Genomic DNA, 20,152 nt, shown 5'->3' with positions numbered 1-20,152 from the left:
TAAATTATATATATATATAGAATAGAGAGGCGGACGGGCTATCTGCTGGTAAGTGGTCACGACTGTCCATAGAATTTAAAAGACGAATTTAAAACACATTTGCACCTTAAGAAATTTTATCCATTCCTTACATCGCCAATATGCCACCAACCTTGAGAACCTTGTGCCCGTCGTTACACTGGCTCACTAAACACTGGAACATAATACATACATACAGTGGGTGGTAACTACTTTGGGCTTGCACAACAGCCCACCAGCAAGTACAAATATTATACAATACAGTATTGTTATATATTCAAATATATTATATTGAAGTAATATTGTAATTTGCTTGATTATAAATCAGAAAGGAGGTCGGAGACCAATAAAGCAGCAAATTGGTTTACCGACTCGTTTGAAAAGAAAATTGATTGTTATTAAAGATACAAATAACGATTTTATTACAGCAACGACTCAACAATGAATATTACATTGGATAATTAATTTTATAACAGAAATATACAGCAATATAATAATAATTAACACTTTGTTTGCTAATCGCCATACTGATTTATAGCAGATAATAACATACATTGAAGAACATAAATTTAATAATGTGTCTCTTGACTGATTTGTGTGATATATTATTTCTGTAAAATTGATATTATTTGTTGTCATTTAAATAAATCTTATGTGCAGTCATTAAAATAATAACGCACAAGATCTTTTATAAGATGAGGTTTACTTTACACAAATTTGTTAGTTGTTAGTTGATATTCAATATATAGTAATATATTGAATATAAATATCATATATAATTATATTTAACTAACATGACTGTATTTTTAGACGTTGAAAAAGAGTAACTACTGAGTTTCTTGCCGGTTCTTCTCGGTAGAATCTACATTTCGAACCGGTGGTAGCTTTACTTTAAATAGTTTGTTAAATGACGATTCAAAAGTGCTTGTAAAAAGCCTACTTGAATAAAGTATATTTTGATTTGATTTGATCAACAAATTAAATATATATATATTATTAAATTATCCATATTGAGTACAAAAGACGTTCTGAGTAGAAAATATTACGTTGATTAAAATCCGGTATATTCCTTACTTTTCTGCGTCAAACAGGAAAATTCACATAAAACAAAGCCATTCATTGACGTTTAACTTTTATTACGCGACTCTCAACAAATATTACGACGGCAAATATTTGGAATAAAATGTTACTAGAGTGAAAACGACTAACTATTCATTTTTTTACACCAATAGCTTTATCTTTTAATATAAGCGCTTTATATAGTATAAAGGTCGTAGATAGCACAAGAGTACATAGTATATATAAACACATACATAGTACGTGTTTATATATTAGGAACTTTTATTTTAAATTCCATGTAAATCTTGTTCTTAACCCTCTATGTATTACGTACAGTTGGAACGTCATGCTACGCAGCTATAGGATTAAATTGATCGTAAATCTACCTACGGTACCGAATGTTGATTTTACTGAACCAAGAAAAATATTACTTAATCTTTTCCTCAAACAAAATACACGTATACAATTTAATTTATAACTCATGAAGGCTTATTTATTAATGTTGTTTATAATATTAAAAATTAATAAAATCAGCTTATATTTTGTTTTTTAACACAGTTTACTCAGTCGAAATTAATTGAGATAAATACAACCAAATAATAGTAATGAATTAATTAATGAATAAATTAAGTAGAAATAATATTATCTATAATTAATTATTATCTATTATATAACTACTATTTTTAGCAATTGATTTATTTTCGCTCTTATTAATTTATTGATATAGTTTTATGTTTTAATGATAAACTATTTTCGCTAAAAGCATTATTTTTGTTTTTTGTTTTGAAACTCTTAATTATTGAACTTAATTAAGATGTTTTATAAGAAATCTAACCCAAAAGAAAATTAATGGTTCTTTGAACAAGTTCTACTTCAAGTACTGTCAAAAGGCTTTTCAATTAATGCCTAAGAAAAAAATATGTCTGTACTAAAAACTACCTAATGGAGTCCTAATAGTACAGGGCAAATTTAGTATATTTTTGTCTTTGAAACTAAATTTGCTAATAAGTCTAATGCATTCGAGTACGAGATTATCACTACGTATTCCATAATGAGTTTTGCGTAAAAATATTGCAAAATTTGTATTACTTTCACGTGAATAATCAAGTTTAATTGTTTAACTTTATTGAGTAATACGAAATTAAGGAAGTTATTTCAATAATTTTTGAACGTTTTTGCAGGACTATATTCTTAACTAGCTGATGCCCGCGACTCCGTTCGCGTGCCCCAACTCAATAATAGCAGTATTATATGTAAAAGTTATCATGTATTTAAGATAAATGAATTGTCGTTACAATCACCATTATTATAATGTACACGATATTACACGTACCGCCGTCGAGGATTAAAGTATGCATTTTTTTGGAGTTGCTAACACGCGACAGAGCCACATAAAGCTGGCCGTGCGCTCTGGAAACTGGATTCGCTTAAAAGTAAACGATTTTTTTTTGGCATAAGAGGAATCCGGGGTATAAGTATAGTATCACCTGTGCCACATCTCTGTTTCTATCGCGTTGCAAATTGATCACTTGTAATCTGGTAACGTTTAGCTTTGGTGGGCTTAAATTTCTAAGCTGAACCCTTTTTAATATGTCCGAACATATGGTCGGACATATTCAAAAGGATTAAAAACAGATATCAATGAGAGCTTAAGTTACATTGGAATTTGTGAGTAACATCTAAATCTCCGAATCTACATTTTACTTAGTGTTCACATTAACTTTTATTCATCAAGGTTTTACAGACTAAAGCACAGTTTCAACCAAATAAACTTGACGATATTTTTTTAAATTGACTTTTTTTTGTTAACCGATTAAAAAAAAAAACAACTATATGTATGTTGTCTCAAGGTCACTGCAGTACATTTGTGGAAACCGTATCCAAACTGGTTAAGCCGTGAATGATAAGCAAAGGACGCGATATTATATCCATCAAGTACGCAAGCTATAAATTGTAGTTCTGTTATTAGGTCGCCTCGAACTTCGAACTCGACGCTAAGGATAGAATGAAACATATGAATATCCACTTACTTGCATCACAGGGTAGGGGATGGTCATCTGCGAACACACCCAATAACTCATATACTTGTAAGTAAGGAGTGGGTATGATGAAAACATACAGGATGATAGGGAACAGAATCGAAGCCGATTTTCACATCACTAAGCGGACCATATAATGTTGAGCCATTGAGACTACTTACTAGGAACTTTTTTTTCCCATTTCTAATAACATATTCATCGATAAACTTAAATTTATTAGGAATCTGTATAGTTATATCGCTGATGACGTCCTTCTATGTTGTTTCGCCCAAGTCTAGGCGAAAAGTAGCCAACTATGCAGAAGAATTTATAAAGCACAAGTGTGTTTGCACAAACATGTGTACTCTCTTTCCTTTAAGTTAACAGAACCTGATAGACAGCGGGTAAGTAGCCCACTGTTATTATGTTTTGGAGGCACGCATGTATCTTCTTCATATTTCCATTGAAAAATTCTTTGTATTTTGTCAGAAAAACCCAATGAAAATTTATTGACCTGATCCGGTGTTAAACATACCCAGAACATTTTGATGGCACTATAAACTAGCCACTAACCCAAAAAGGTAACTAAATTTAAAGTCACCACGATTAGATGCATCAAATTGACGTAACATCATCAGTAATAACTAAAGTATTGCTAATACCACAGGCCAAGAACAAGATTAATTAAAGATGACCTTATTTCATTGGTAAACCAGCATTATTAACCATGATGTTAAATTTTTCTATACGTACAATTAAGTCAGTTAGTTTTTTTTTTTTTTTATATTTGAATTGAAACATCTATTGGCCCTTATTGATAGCAAGAACAAAAGCTCATATTCCTTGACGATAAAAAGCACTACCCTCATCTCGTTGTCAGAAATCATCCGTCTAAATAGATTTGATTTCGATTTCTGTTATTGTAAATTATTTTGCTATGAGATAATAATAAACATAATACTACCAAGCCGATTTCTCATTTATATATCACCCTCACTGTGAATCATTATATTAATATTCAACCAAGACGATAGAATCACATTTAACTAAAATTACTTACAAGTGGTAGGTACGAGATTACAAGCAAGGCATTTCACGTATCTCCAGTATTTCAACTGAGGTTCCATCGTAAGCTCTTTACATTACATGCCCCTTAGGACGTGTGTTTAAGGCCTGCGGTAGTATAACTTGAATAGTTGCTGTATTCAAAGACAAAGGACATAGAAGATAATTGTATTCAGGTAAGCCAAATACTATTAGAGAACGTCTCGTTTCAATACTGAAATTCATTTCTTAGAGAATTTCATCACATATTTCATTTATAAACCTTTATTACCTCATCTGTTCGTTATTTATTTACGTAGCAAATAAATCTTCACAATACAAGTAAAAATGTTTTCCGTGATAAATGTTTTACAAAAACGACGCACCTCGAATTCTCGCTCGTATTTTATTAATATCGTAATAATTATATGAGTATTTATATAATATACTAGCTGCCTGTCCTGACTTCGTATCGTAAAATAAGGATTTAACGCCATTATAAACATTCACCAACCGACCTATCTATGTGTACTGTATTAATGCGTCAGTAAGCTCTGTGTATTTTTTCACGAGTTTATTTAAATATCTCGTAAAGAATTCAAGCAAGAGGGATATCTTAGTTTCCAAGATTGGTTAGGCATTAGGAGTGTAAGGAATGATTAATATTTCTTTCCGATGTCTAGGTGGTCACCACTTACCGTCAGATAGCCGATTTGCCCTTCTAGCTGTTATATATATAAAGAAAAAATTATAATAAATAAATAAATAGCGACTTATTATTATTTATTATATATAAAAAAAAATTATACATATATATCAATATTTCGAATTTCTTAATATATTTTAAAACTTATGTTATATATTTTGTAGAGACAATTAAACTGAACTACAGTTTACGCTACCTATAAAACTTAAATATATGTATAATAATGATAACTTTTCTAAATACATTTTAGAGAATAAAAAATCTTTCTTACGTAGCCTTTTTTGTCTGTGATAGTATTGACAGCGTTTGCCTTAACAGTGCATTAACCAGGAATTTTTGCTCCGACACAAAAATAAAATAAAATACGACGATTGACGACCTCCGTAGTCGGGAAGTGTGTACACCGGTTTTCATGGGTACGCCACTCCGAGGTCCCGGGTTTGATTCCCGACCGAGTCGATGTCGAAAAAGTTAATTAGTTTTCTATGCTGTCTTGGGTCTGGGTGTTTGTGGTACCGTCGTTACGTCTGATTTTCCATAACATAAGTGCTCTAGCTATTTACATTGTGATCAGAGTAATGCATGTGATGTTGTCCAATAAAAAAATAACATATTGTATATTTGTCTAACCTTTGTTCGACCCGAAACTATAAACTTTATTATTTTGAAGCCGAAAAAAAAATCAAACAGACAAAAGTTATATCTTTATAATATTAAACAGTTATATTATTTTATATCATCAGTATACTATAAGATAAACATCTCATACATTGAAGAGGAAAAATACGGCGTTGGAGGCGATCCCATTCAGGAAATATAATTTCCGAAACATCATATTCGAATACCAAGACCATCAATTAACCTTTGACGTACATTGGCTTTTCCACGTTTATATGAGTATTGTGCCAAGAATGCTTTGCCATAAAATATGAATAGCGTTAAATATTTTGAAGTTCTTCGTTTATTTTACTTTGTTCTATTAGTCAAATTTACGAAAGTAGAAAAAGATAAACTAAGTATGGGTGATTTAAGCGACTATTGAGGGTGTATTATTCACCAAAACTCAGCCAATTGCATAACATTATTGAGTATTAGTTATTATTAATATAATAATAATAATATTCGTTATTATTATTATAATATAATAATTAATCAGTTGTAATTTATCTTTCAGTATGAAATTACAAGCCATTTAAATAAGAATAAAATTAAAATAATTTTATTTTTAAGCACGTTTGTTACAGGATTGCTCATTTCAAATTTTATCATTTTCAAACGTCGCCGCTTTTGTGCGATGAAAATGTCCGCTATTTGTCCAAGATATTACGTCGACCCTCTATTTTTCATAGCGATATGAACACTTTTAGGAAGCAGATATTAACCTGATTCTCCATTGAATAGCCTCGTGCTTTACAGTCCCATCTTTGCATGCCCTATATTAAAATTAATATCAATATTAACAACATTTCCAATGAGTTCATGGATGGTTTAAGTTCAATAAAGAAAATTACGAAAGATACAATATCAATTTCAAAGATAATTTAACGCTTCGTTATGGTTGATTTGCTTTAGGTTTATCACTGTATCTCATTCCCAAAATTTCATATCAGGCGATATGCTGCAATAAAAATTCCACATCAGTATATAAAGGTGCTTGTGGCTTTTGTTCGAGAACATGACCGTTCGAGCAATGTTATTTAGTCGATACTAAAATCGACACATCGACACAAAACTCACAAATATAATACTTAGATAATAATAATATTTAGTTAATACTTATTTTGTAGGTTATTTTTGTAACATTTATTTTTTGCGCTAATAAGGTATATATTAAATAATGATCGTAAATCAATTACAGGAAAACAATGTTCTAATAAGCAATAAAGCATTATTACTTACATGTAATATTTTTACACATTGCATTGAATATTTAATGCCTTAGATTTAGCTAATAACAATGATTTAAGGCAGTTTAGAAGTAATACCTTAGTCCGATGTATTTTTAAATTAGTGTAATTGAGAACGAAGGGATAACTACATGACCTATCGCAGTTGCTTTATTTCTATAAGCTAGTAAATATAATATGTTTTCCGTTATCACCGACAATATCGTAGACAGGCACTCGATAACATGTCAATTATGATGTATCGTTTATTTGCAGTATTTTTAAACAAATAACAACATGTATTTACTTGGAAAATATATTTTAAATATGATATGAATTCTATTTTAGTTTGATTTAATTTAATATCATCTTTATACAAATAGCTTTTTTTTAAATTTCTGATTTTTTCTGATGCTTTAAATAACACCGTCGTCACTGGAGAGAGCGAAACTGTAGATCGAAGATAAAGGTGCGAGCTAAAGTCTAGACAATACTAAATTTATCTTGCGCGAATTATTTTGATTTAGATCGTATGTATAATATATAAATTCCCGTGTGTTCATCCATGTCAAAATTTCTTTCATAAATCCTATAATTTGTACGACGTTATTCTAGTCTAGGTGACTCAGCATTAAAATTCATTACGATCGATTCAGTGGTTCAGTCTTGACGATATGGCTTTGTGCAAGCTCTTCTGGGTAGGTACTCATTTGCCAAAGTAATACTTATTATTGTTGTATTCCGATTTGAAGGGCCAGTTAAATGCCAGGTTAACTAAAATCACAAGGGACATAATATTGAGTTCCCAAGTTTGGTGGTGCATTGGTTATTTAAGAAAAAGAAATGTATAAAAAAGTCATATCGCTCCAATGTTTATAGGTAGTGGTGACCACTAACCATCAGGAGGCCCATTTGCCCGTCCGTCTTCCTAAGCTATAAAAAAGAGTTATCGATCAGAAATACAGAGTTACATTTGCACCATCTGCAATCACTGCTCTTGCACATGTAATAATAAAAACATTTTTAGATGTCAGTGTGCAAATCCTTAAAATGGCCACAAGATGCATTTTAAGGCACAGTATACATTTATTTTAAATTACTTATAACAGATTATAGCATAAACAATCATTTTATAATACTAAAAAACTAGATATTATTGACTACGTTTCGTTTTAAAAATAAAGCAATAAATATTATTATTATTAACAAGTGCACTAATATAATTTATCACATAACAAATTAATTTAATCTTCTTCTTAAGCTTTGTAATACTGGATTTGACCTGGTCATTTAAAAGAATGTTTTTTTTAATTTATAAATGATTAGTAATTTTACTGTTGAAAATTACCACCAACAACAGAAATATATTTATCATTTTAGACTGATAATAGTCTTTAAACAGATATAAATAAAATTCAAACGGATATAAATTAATCTTGTATAATATCTTATAACAGGTACAATAGTATACATATAATACAGTAGAAGTAGAGTTTATAATAAAATTGAATAGTTTTGCCAACTGTGCTAATAATAATAAATTACTCGCACGTCATTTTTGCGTGAAGTATGCAAGTAAGATTAATGAGAGCGTAAAGTTCTCGTCGGAGATTTCTTAAAGAATGGTTAGTTTCATAGCATCCGCAAACTTATTGTTTTTTTCCTTATTTCTTCTGAGTTTTTACGTCAATATTTTTTGAATTTATCGAGTAAATATTGCGCAATTTTAAACATGCGCGTTATAATACGATGTAATCAAGAGATTTACTCCCACGCCTCGGCAGTCAGCTTAAGAAGTGCTACTAAGTCTATTCAAACAACTAATACCTCGGAAAACACACCAATTTCAATGACAAGGCAATCTGAAGTCTTGGAGATTTGTTGAAATTAATATAAAACACTTTATGTTGACAAACTAACACGAATACTGAAACATAAATTATTTATTTATTCAATAAGCAATAGCTGTCACGGATATTTCTTTATAACTTCTTCTTTTCTGCTATTAACTAGTAATTATCAGAATAAGTATTTATTTAGGTTAAGACATATTTAAGTGGATTGAACCTATGCGTCTTAACAGAATATCGCAAGTCGTCTTAGTTTTCATTTGTTTAATTTGCAACAATTAAACTTGCTTTGGTGGTGCTGGGTTCCACACATACTACTTGCCACGTTTAGTACGATATTCTGCCATATTACCTATATTTCAAAGAATACCCAAAATAGTAACAATAAAATAAGTTCTCTGCAAGAAATGGAAAGTTCTTTGCTCAGCCGCTATAATATAAGTTCTGATGTCGCTATGCCAAAAATATACGAGAGGCTTTATATTTATATAAAGGTATAAAATAAAATTCTAAATAGTTCTTATCAATAAAAATAATTATTTTTATATGAATATGGAAAAAAAACATATATATATATATTCCTATTAATAAAGTTATATTATGTTACGTTCTTCAAATTTTTCGACAAAATAAAACATATATTTTTTAGTATCTATATCTGATATAATTGGTTTTCCTCTGTACGCTCTATGTCCCCAATTGCAGCCCCATATTTCAGTTTGAAACATTCATCAGTTACCTTTATTCATTGATAGATGAAATAATCAATGAAAAAGGAAATATTGTATCTAAATAAACTATCAATTCGAATAGAAGCATAACAAGTTTTTTTTACGAATGTTCAATGCGAGCATCTGAATATGAACCGTGTTTGATTTAGATACAAAGTTAAGTAATAACCGTTAAAAAAAATATATTTTATTTTTATCAAATCTTAGGAATTAGTCTATAATTTGTATGTGTAATTGCACTGGCTCATACACTCGTCAACCCGTAATATATGATGAGTGGGTGGTACCTACCCTAGACTGGCTTGTATAAAGTACCTATCACGAAGTAACGATTTGTATTCAATTTTTATGAGTGATTTTTCGTGTATACTTTGTTATTAAAAAGTATTTTAATCACCGTGGTGAGTAGTTTAACGTATCGATAAGAAACACGTTTTAATAAATTAAATTAAAAAAATATTTTTCATAGATACATAGATGGTTCATTCCGGCGCAAATCAAATCACAACAAATTATTCGAATAGGCTTTTAATAATCTAATTTTAGTTAAAAATCAATTTTATCTAGACATAAATATATATACGTTATTTTTTATTAAATCTCGTTTGTTAAAGAAAAAATAGATGAATAATAAAAAATAGACATTAAAATAAAGAAGAGTAGAGCTACCTTATCGCAACTCTACAATGTTACAGGGCCTATAGCCGACTAAGGGAATTTCTGTTAGGTACACGCATCAATTGAGCACGTAAGCACTTCAACCACGCCAGCAAATAGTGGGGAACCGACATCAGCAGAAGCTGTCAGACGTAAACATCTACAGATCTTTTTGCACAGTTACAAAAATCCCAAATAAATAATTGGGATAAGAACAACGCCAATACATGTTATTGCATATAAAATACAAATAGCGGACACACTATACGGAAGATCGGTCGTTCCGTCGCGGACGATCCGTCACTCGGAGCGGACTGCTCACTCGCTCGCGTCTGCTCGGTCGTCCGCGCTCCGATCTTCCGTCAGCGTAAGATCGGCAACGTCGCATTACAGGTATTTGTATGATTCGCGCCACATTCAGCGGATAACTCGCAGTGAGGACGCACGCACAGGATGTTTGACACTGAACGATTTATTATAGAAGTGCAAAATAGAGTTTTCCTTTGGGACTCTAGAGAAAAGCCGGATAGAACTGCAAAGAAACGAGGATGGGAAGAGATTGCGAAAATAATGTACGACAATCGGGATAGTGAAATAGAAACCAAAAAGCGAGAACTTGGTGAGTTTATCACTTTATTAATTTTCTATACCTAGATATATCTAATTATAAGTACTCGTATGCATGTAGGTACTAATTGAAACTGTCATTCATATGAACCTACTTAACAATGATTATATCAGTCACCTTACCTAAATGAAGTTGTATTGCCACACTAGTTTACCTTCTTCCATAAAATATTTTTTAAATAAATCTCTCGTATTTATGGCATTAAAGGGTCTAGATGTATTACAGTTTGGTAATGTAGGTAGATCAGAAGTTAACAGTTCGTCGTTGTAGTTCAAACCGTCTCGTCTCCGTACAAAGTTATGAAGAACACATGTTGTTTTTACTATCTCTGTAGCAAAATCCGGGTTAACAAGTATGGCCGTATGAAGAACTCTCCATTTGTTGCTCAATATGCTGAAAGTACATTCCACATAACGCCTTGCACGAGATAGGCACCGCCTATATAGTTATATAGTTAAACGTACGTTTTTCTATGTCTAATGTTTTATTGGGGTAGGGTCGAATAACAATTTTATGTAAAGCGAAAGCCTCGTCAGCTACCAGTACAAATGGTAGTGCTGGGCCGATAGTACCAGGGAGTATTTTATCCTCGGGTAGGTCTAGCATGTCATGGTAAAGTTTCTGTCCGAAATTTGAACTTCTAAATACATTACTGTCAGCTTCTTTTCCAAAAGATCCAACATCGGCAGAAATTAAGCAATAATTAGAATCTGCGGCTGCCATAAGAACAATTGAAAAAAACTTTTTATAGTTAAAATAGTTAGATCCGCTGTTGTCAGGATTAATTATTCTTATATGTTTACCATCCACGGCTCCTAAACAGTTTGGAAAATTTGCGTATTTATAAAATTCTTCTGCCACTTTTAACCACGATTCCTTATTTGGCTCGGGCTTTTCAAGTGGTTGCAGTACTTTCCAAACTACTTCACAAGTTTCTTTTATTATTTCTGCAATAGTCGATCGTCCCATCAAATAATCGTGAGATAAACTTTTAAAATTCATTCCGGTAGACAAATACCTGAAACAAAAAAAAAACGTTCAGCATCATCACGTTTTCCCGCCTCTCAATCTAAAATAATTAATTAAACATTTATAAACAAACTTATGAAAAATTTGGTTCGGTCAATCCCTCAAGGCTACATTTAACTATATTTCGCATCGATTCACATAATTTACTAGTGATAACAACTCTCACCTTGGGCGTATAAACAGAAAAGTGGCACCTTTGCCTTCAAAATTCGAAGTTAAGATTTTGCATCGCTAATACACTATGTGAAAACATAGTTAAAATGTAGTATTGAGAGAGTCAACGAAGCGGATTTTCCATATGTGATATTGATAAATTATAGTAACTGTACTTATAACTAATTATTTTATATTAGGGGCGCCACTATCGGAGCTATATCACCCCGAGCTAAGTTATTTCGACATTTTGTTGATACTTATATTATTTAATTTTACAGTGGATGAACTTCAAAAGAAATGGAAGCACTTAAGATATTATTACGTAAAAGAAAAAAAAATAAGATAATACAAGAAGTGGAAGTGCAGCTCCTAAGAAACGTAAAAACTCGTACATTGAATTGCTGAGATTCTTGGATGTGGTGAAATAGTCTCGGGTCTCATAGGGGAACATAAGCTCTCGGCAGGTAATAATGAGCAAAATGAAAATTCGTTTGATGAAATATCAACTAATACAAACACTCAACCAAGAAATGCAAACGCACAAGAAACTGTAACTGAGAATTTTATTCCACCTCAAACTGAAGAAGTTTCAGGGACCTCTCAAATGAAAAGAAAATCTAAAATGACAGCCTTTCAACAGAGTTTAATTACAGCAATGAGTAAAAAGCAACAATCACCTAAAGCTGCCGAAGAAGATGCCGACACGAAATTTTTACTTTCTTTACTTCCTAAAATTAAGAGCCTAAATGAAAGACAAAATTGTGAGTTCAGAATCGAAGTGATGAATCTGATTTATAAAATCAAATATCGTAACTCATTCAACATGTCACATAATCAAACGTATTCTTACAACCATCCTGGCTATAGTACATACGAACAATCACCTACAACATATAATATACCTATAAGAGATGTGTCAACGCCGGTGTACCAAGGATATACTTCGAATACAAACAGTGCAAGCTCCTATTCGACCATACAGTCACCCGAATCTATTGAAACTCAAGTAGGTCCAATTCAATCAGCTGAAGCTGAAACAGCACACTCAATTGAGGAAATCAATGAAATATTACAGAATAGGTCCACTTAATTGAGATAATAGAGGAAGTGTTGCAGCAATTTACTTCAATAAAAAATTAAAAGTTGAAATTTTATTCAATAAAAAGTTAAGTAATTAATCAATCATTTGTTTCATTTCATATGGAGAGATGGTTGGCAAGAAGTGTGTGTGTATGTGTGAGGGTGAGTAAGAGTGTGTGTCTGGGAGTAGTGTTTCGTCAGATTGTAATATGTGTATATTTTGTAAAAATAAAAGTATAACTCGTGTTATGCCATATACTTACTTAATATTTATCTTACCTTAATGTAACGGTCAGCCTTGTTTCGGGAGTTACAGCTGTTCTAAGTTTTGTATTTTGCTTGGTAATATAGTCCTTAGTTAAATTCAGCAATACATCAAATGATTGTTTGGACATACGATAATATTCGAATGCTTTATCTGGATTAAGTCTTAGTTGCATATACAGGGTATGAAATTGCCCAATTTCTATTCGAAGAATATTTAAGGGATGAGCCCAATATTTACGCTTTCTCCTTCTTTCTTCTTCTAATACCATATAAATACCTATCACTTCTATCGGATCCATCACGAATGCACGACCACACCGTATAAGCGCAGGCAGCCGACTGATGATCTGCCACTGAATATTCAGTGTGGCTGGTGCCGTATAGAACGGATTGCTTGACATTCTCTTCTTGTAAGGAGGTTTCTAGCTAATTGATATTTCTTTTTCAATATATAATTAAATAATAAATATCAATCAAAATTAACATTAAACTTCTTTACATATATTAAAAAATATGAATTAAAAAGATAAAGATAAATTTTAAACAAACAAGAACCAAATACAAATGATGTATTTCAAAACTGGTTCAATCTTCAGTTAAAATATATCTCTCTCTCTCGCTAACATTTGCCCAAATTGGTAAGACTTCTATTTTTTCGCTAAACTTAAATAGGTACGTAGAAACGTTAATAATTTCAATTAAAGTATCTATTTCATATATGTTTGTTAAAATCTCTTCTATAATCAGATTACACAATTTCCGCTGGTGTTGCTATTGACTTTGTATTTTTTTTAGGAAATAGCATAATTTTCCTTCAATCTTTCATACAGCAGTAAAATTTGTAAAATTGTCTTTAAGATCTGGCAACATTAAATAAAAACTACAAATTAAGTAACGTTATCTTTTTACTTGGTGGTAGGGCTTTGTGCAAGCCCGTCTGGGTAGGTACCACCCACTCATCAGATATTCTACCGCCAAATAACAGTACCCTGTATTGTTGTGTTCCGGTTAGAAGGGTGAGTGAGCCAGTGTAATCACAGGCACAAGGGACATAACATCTTAGTTCCCAAGGTTGGTGGCGCATAGGTGATGTAAGGAATATGGTTAATATTTCTTACAGCGCCTTTGTCTATGGGCGGTGGTGACCACTTACCATCAGGTGGCCCATATGCTCGTCCGCCAACCAATGCATTAAAAAAAATCATATTATCGATGGAATATCAATTTTCCGATCACTAATGGAAGTCATAAAAAACTTAAAAGCAATAAAAGAGTTCAGTTGAAAAATGGTTAAAAAAAATACATAATTTTATAAATAAACGCTAACAATAAATAATAATAATATTATTTAAATTTACAAAAACAGTAGATTTTCATTTGAGTTATCATATTTCTTACATATAAAAAAAGATAGAGCTTCGTTTAATGCTTATATACGAATACATTACTTATGAACTATTAAAAACTATCGAAAACATCTTAAGCTAATCACATCTAATTAACATGTGATCTCATTTTATATTTATTAATAAGTAGAATAAGTTACCATTTTGCATGTTTAAAATAATGAGAAACAATCTTATCATTATTTTTTCGGTTGTTTTAGAGGTCAGTAGGAATACCCATCGTTAAACCAGTACAGTATAATGTCTCTTATTACACTACTAATATTAATTTTCTAAGATACTGTTACTTTTTTTCACACCTATAATAAAACAATAAAATTTTAAACGATATAGTCTATATAAATATAGTCTGGGTTTTTAACAGGATTGGTTTTGGTAAAATTAATTATTTACAAATTGCAATCTTCACTCATTCACGCGTTCTAATTGATTGGGTCAACTTTGTTCTAATCCTGACTCACCCAAAATGGTTAAAACAGTTATACTACTAATATACTAGCATGAGTTCTTGTGCTATATACTTAGACAAGGCATGATTAAAAGACAATTACCTAAGTATTAAAATATATAGACAGTACTGTAAAAAACTTTGTCTGCTTTCGATCATTATCTTAACTAGATAATATATCAGCAAATATTAATTATCTACTGAACTAAATATATAACTTTAATTTTAAATCGCTTTATCTGTAACTTGGTATTAATAAGTACTTAGTACTTATGTCTCAATACGCTTTGCCGTCGACTAATAACTTGACTTTTTAAACTTTTCGTGACTAATGGTTCTTAGACCGAAGACTACACTTAAAAGATTAACTGAAGAGCTTTTTGTTCTTTTTTTTTCACAATAATACCATAATAGACTTCACAAGTTAATTTTCAAAAGTAACTTTGAGAAAAATTCTCATTATTTTTAAGTCTTGATTTAGTCTTCAATTAAGACTGAGTTAAATTGACTGAATTTAATAAATTTAATAATAAAATATAATTTCCATCTCGTTGTATATGTAGTGTAAAATAATAGTGACGATAAGAAGAATATGAGAAAGGTTATTCGGGATTGGAATTATATGCAAACTGCATATGATTCCAATCCCGAAAAACCTTCGCCTACTACCTACTTTTAATGCAATATTGTATATACAGAAATACTTCTCTCAATACCGATGATCAATACAGGCTGTTTGTTTTAATCTCGGTTTTCAACTTATCCCCACCACACCTCGAAGAGCACGTCAACTTTGCTAGACCCAGTAACACAAACCTAATATCAATTCTTGGTAGGAAAACTATTATAAATAATGTTTACAGAGTTGTAGAGATCTTTTTATCGATTTTTCCGATAAATTTACAAAAAAGTCGTATCAAAATTAAAACGAAATTCATTACTCTACATTGTTGCAAAAAAATACGTTAAAGTAATATATATTGATTGAATTTTTTGTTGAAGTTGAAAACGTATACCTTAGACAAGTAGTGCAAAAACCTTAATTAAAAGTACAACACCTCGCCTTGGAACCAGCCCTGCTGTCACCAGTGGAGGCAGTTCATATTTTGCCGAGAGAGAGAAAAATCACAGAATACTACAACAATTTCCACACGCGCAAAGCCGCAGGCAACAGCTAGTATAATATAAACAACACGGACCTCATCTTTAATTACTTTGATGGATAAAAATTAATGAAAATATGGAGCTTATATCATTTCGTTGTGCGTGTGTTATAAAAAATGATTAAATTTACCTAATTGTATACTAAATAAATGTTCAATTTATATTTTAGTAGTTACATTCCGCGGCTTTGCCATCGTGTGAGGAGGTCAGATGCTAAGTACCCTTTGTCCTTACCTGTATCCCTAACAACATTTATGCAAAATTTCATAATGATCAATTGAGCAGTTAACCATTTAACAAACAAACAATTGAGCAAACTCACATTCACATTTATGATATTAGTTAGGATAGCATGGACATAATATAATCATATTATAATTCTATCGGTACAGATCAGATTCAATCATTTTGATGTATTTTTGTTCCTAATACAATTAACAAAAAAACTGACTTCAAATATTTTTCTTGTATTTTAAATGGGGCCGAACGGGAAGTATATCCTAACAGAAAATAAATATAAAACAATTAAATTCATGCAACTCTTCTTTCAGCATCCTCTTCGTAAATAACGTGCACAGGATTAAAATGATAATACAAAATATCTTAATTGTAACTTAGCTACTGAACTGTTTATGTATCTAAATTTTATTTTAAATTTGTATTAAGTAAGTAAGTTAAGTAAATAAGTAAGTTTTTTTACATTGGTTATTATTTTAAATATTAATATTATATAGATAATTATTGTTTAAATATTGAAAAATATCCAGTGTTTAATTTTTAAGATTTTAATCGAAACTTTTTTTTTAATAAATTTTTGAAGTTGCAATTTTGACTTATTTTGAAAAAATCTACAAAACGTGATAACTCAAAAATGGTTCACTTTTGTATTATGCATATGGGGGTTAAAATTATGACAAATAGTCACCCCTATCACCTCCTAACGGGAATACATCGAATTACCAATAACCCTGTATAATTAATATTTGCAAAAATCTTATATGTCTTATACTATAAATTAATCAGTGAGTGTATTCTGTACAGTAAACGAGATATTCAGCGGATTTGTAACGAAGCAGTGAAGCAATAACATGATTGAGACGCGACCTCATTTGCGAGTATTTATAACGAAATTCTGAATATATGCTATGGTAGAATCGTTAATGAGTACGCCTGTATTTATTTGACAAAAATATATTTTGAAAAATAAAACTACAGTTCGATTTTTTTTTGTAATATTAAATTAAAACAATATGCGAAATTTTAATATATGAGACTTGAAATCATCTACTACCTTATTAGCGTTCATCTGTAAATTTAAGACGGAATAAGCTCACGTAATGGCTGTCATAGAATTACTTCCTGACAGCCGCTGTCAAGAATTATCTTGAGCTCGTTATTTTAATAAATTTTGATATTTTATTTTGCTTGTAATTTCCTAACATAAAGTGCGGCTTTTTTTCATAAAATATCATAAATAGTCGCTGAATTCAGTAGTAGAATGCGATCAGCATTATTGAATTTGGAATATATTGACGTTATAACTAAATACAAAATGCTGACAAAATTAGAGATACCTTTTCGCGGTCGGAGAAGAGATTATAAATACTCTAAACGCTATTTTGGATGTTTAGAATGTTTTCGCAAGCGATGAGGTTGGGAAAGGCTTCCAATAACATTCCTGCTGCTGAAGAGCCAGATGTGTATTCGTAATATCAGAAATGTGGTCAGAAGACCAACCAAAAAATCTTTGCTGTATTTGAATCCTCAGTATCCTTAAAAATTAAACAGTGCTATCCTCCATCATTCGAACAGTTTATGATTAAGAAATAAATTCATATAAAGCCAGTCAGTATACTTGCCTTCCTTTTAGAATATATTACACACATTTTGAAGCGTCAATTTATAGTGCAATGGTTTACGGGCCGACTAGCGATGTAAAAAGACGCAGGATCGATCCTGACCTTTTGGGCTATTGTCGTACCTACTTCTAATACAATTGATAAGCTTAGACAGTGAGGTAAATAGGAATATTAGTAATTCCTCAATTAATTTGGGCATACCTACTATTCTTTAAAAAAAAAAAGACTAGCGCTCTTAAATTTAATTACGATCATTTTTTGTGTAAAATTACACACAAAACTAGTGTTTTGGTCTGACAAAATAAAACTAAAACTCTTTTATTGAGATTTTAACGCATTAAATATTAGAAGTCAAGTTTTATGGGATTTATTTCTTGTCCTTTTATAATTTTTTTGGATAATTAATATCTTACGTTTCACACATTATCTTAATAGAAATTTTGATAGCAATTCTGATAGAAATGTCGACTACCGAATAAGCGATTCATCCATTAGTGACAAATGTTTGCTGCAATCAGACGCGATGTTTCGAATGCTCGTAATAAATCAACCGGTATTGATACACGGTCGGAAACAATGCTTTATTGTATTGAATTGATATGAACGAATTGATCTAATTATGGTCTATGGTATTGTCTCTGAATAGTTTCAGAAACATCTAATATGTTTATAAAAGTAATGAAGTATGCCGTTTTTGCTTACATTCCATTGTTTTGTTAATAAACGGATAGTAGACAAAGAGTATAATGTGTATTCCAATAGATTCATTCTGCATATGCAATAAAATAAATATAAGCCAAAACCGGTAAGTCAAATACTAAAAGCAGTTTAGTTTAATGACACGATTCCCAAGAGAGAAAATAGACACTAACCTATTGTGCGAGACAATTTAAATTAAATTTATTTTATTCAAGTAAACTTCACAATGAAGTGTTTTTAATTCGTCAATATTTAAACACTACCAAAGCAGTCTCCAGCGAGAAGGAACGGCAAGATACTCGCATATTTGCTCTTTTTGAATAAACAGATTTACAATATTTTTATTCACAAATCCAGGCGTTTTTTTTCTAAAAATATTTTTTAAATTAATAATAAGATTTATTGATTAATTCAGTCTTAACAAACTTGTTCCATATTTTGTTAAATGGTAAATTGATTTTGTTAAATGATATATATGCGTATACCGTTGCCCAAAAACGTTCTCTATTCCGTATGCAAACGGAAAGTATATGTGTTATACGGACAGACATATATTACACGAGTGGCCGCGCAAACACATGTGCACACAATTCTCTTACTCCCTTAATAGGATGGCTAATACTATACGAATGCAAAGACTTCAGGCGTAGAACCAACATCTTTACAAGCTTTCAGACGGACGAAGTGTAATGCTGTAAAATACTAAAAATCTCTCGATAGAAAAACCTAATAACCCATTTACCTCAACATATGCGGTCTTCTAAGCTAACATATACACATTGACGGATGTATCGTTGGTATATTTTTTTGTTATAATGTCAATGGGTAGAGAACACCGAGTGTGGCCTAAATTAAGTTTCATTATTAAATAGTGCTTCAGTACGCCTTACTTTTGTTTTTGTTTTTTTTTATATATATACAATAAGTTTGTGATTTTAATAAAAAATATATTCTATTATAATATAATATAATATAATACGAGTATCGAAGATTTCGTTACACAATATGACAGGGTTTAAATTGGTTTCCGTCAAACAAATGACATCATAGTTACAGTTCAAAATATTCAAATATAGTTTTCTTATCTTAGATCTAATACGATTAAAACCCGAACATATTATTAGAGAAAGATTGTTTTCACATCAAAAGGCTGAGTAGCTTGATGCTTGAGCTTGATGACGTGACGGAAACCCCCGTGCTATCATCATTGTGTACTCTCAATACATTTCACTTTAAAACGTCAAACGTAGAGCCTGCCCGATAAGCGTACTTTTGTATTATATTAGCTTCCAGTTCTGATTTCATAAGAGTCAAAAGCATATGAAATTTTGCCCTCATTTTCCCCTTTAAAGTTAAGATTTCCAAAGTTCCTTTCTTATTGGACGCGTAGTTGCAATAATTTTTTTTTAAAGAATTCTCATGTTACTGTTACTTCACTATTGAACTC

This window comes from Vanessa tameamea, chromosome 14 (assembly GCF_037043105.1).
Source record: "Vanessa tameamea isolate UH-Manoa-2023 chromosome 14, ilVanTame1 primary haplotype, whole genome shotgun sequence".
NCBI classification, from domain to species: domain Eukaryota; kingdom Metazoa; phylum Arthropoda; class Insecta; order Lepidoptera; family Nymphalidae; genus Vanessa; species Vanessa tameamea.
The sequence above is the reverse complement of the archived record's forward strand: the minus strand, read 5'-3'. Positions refer to the sequence as shown.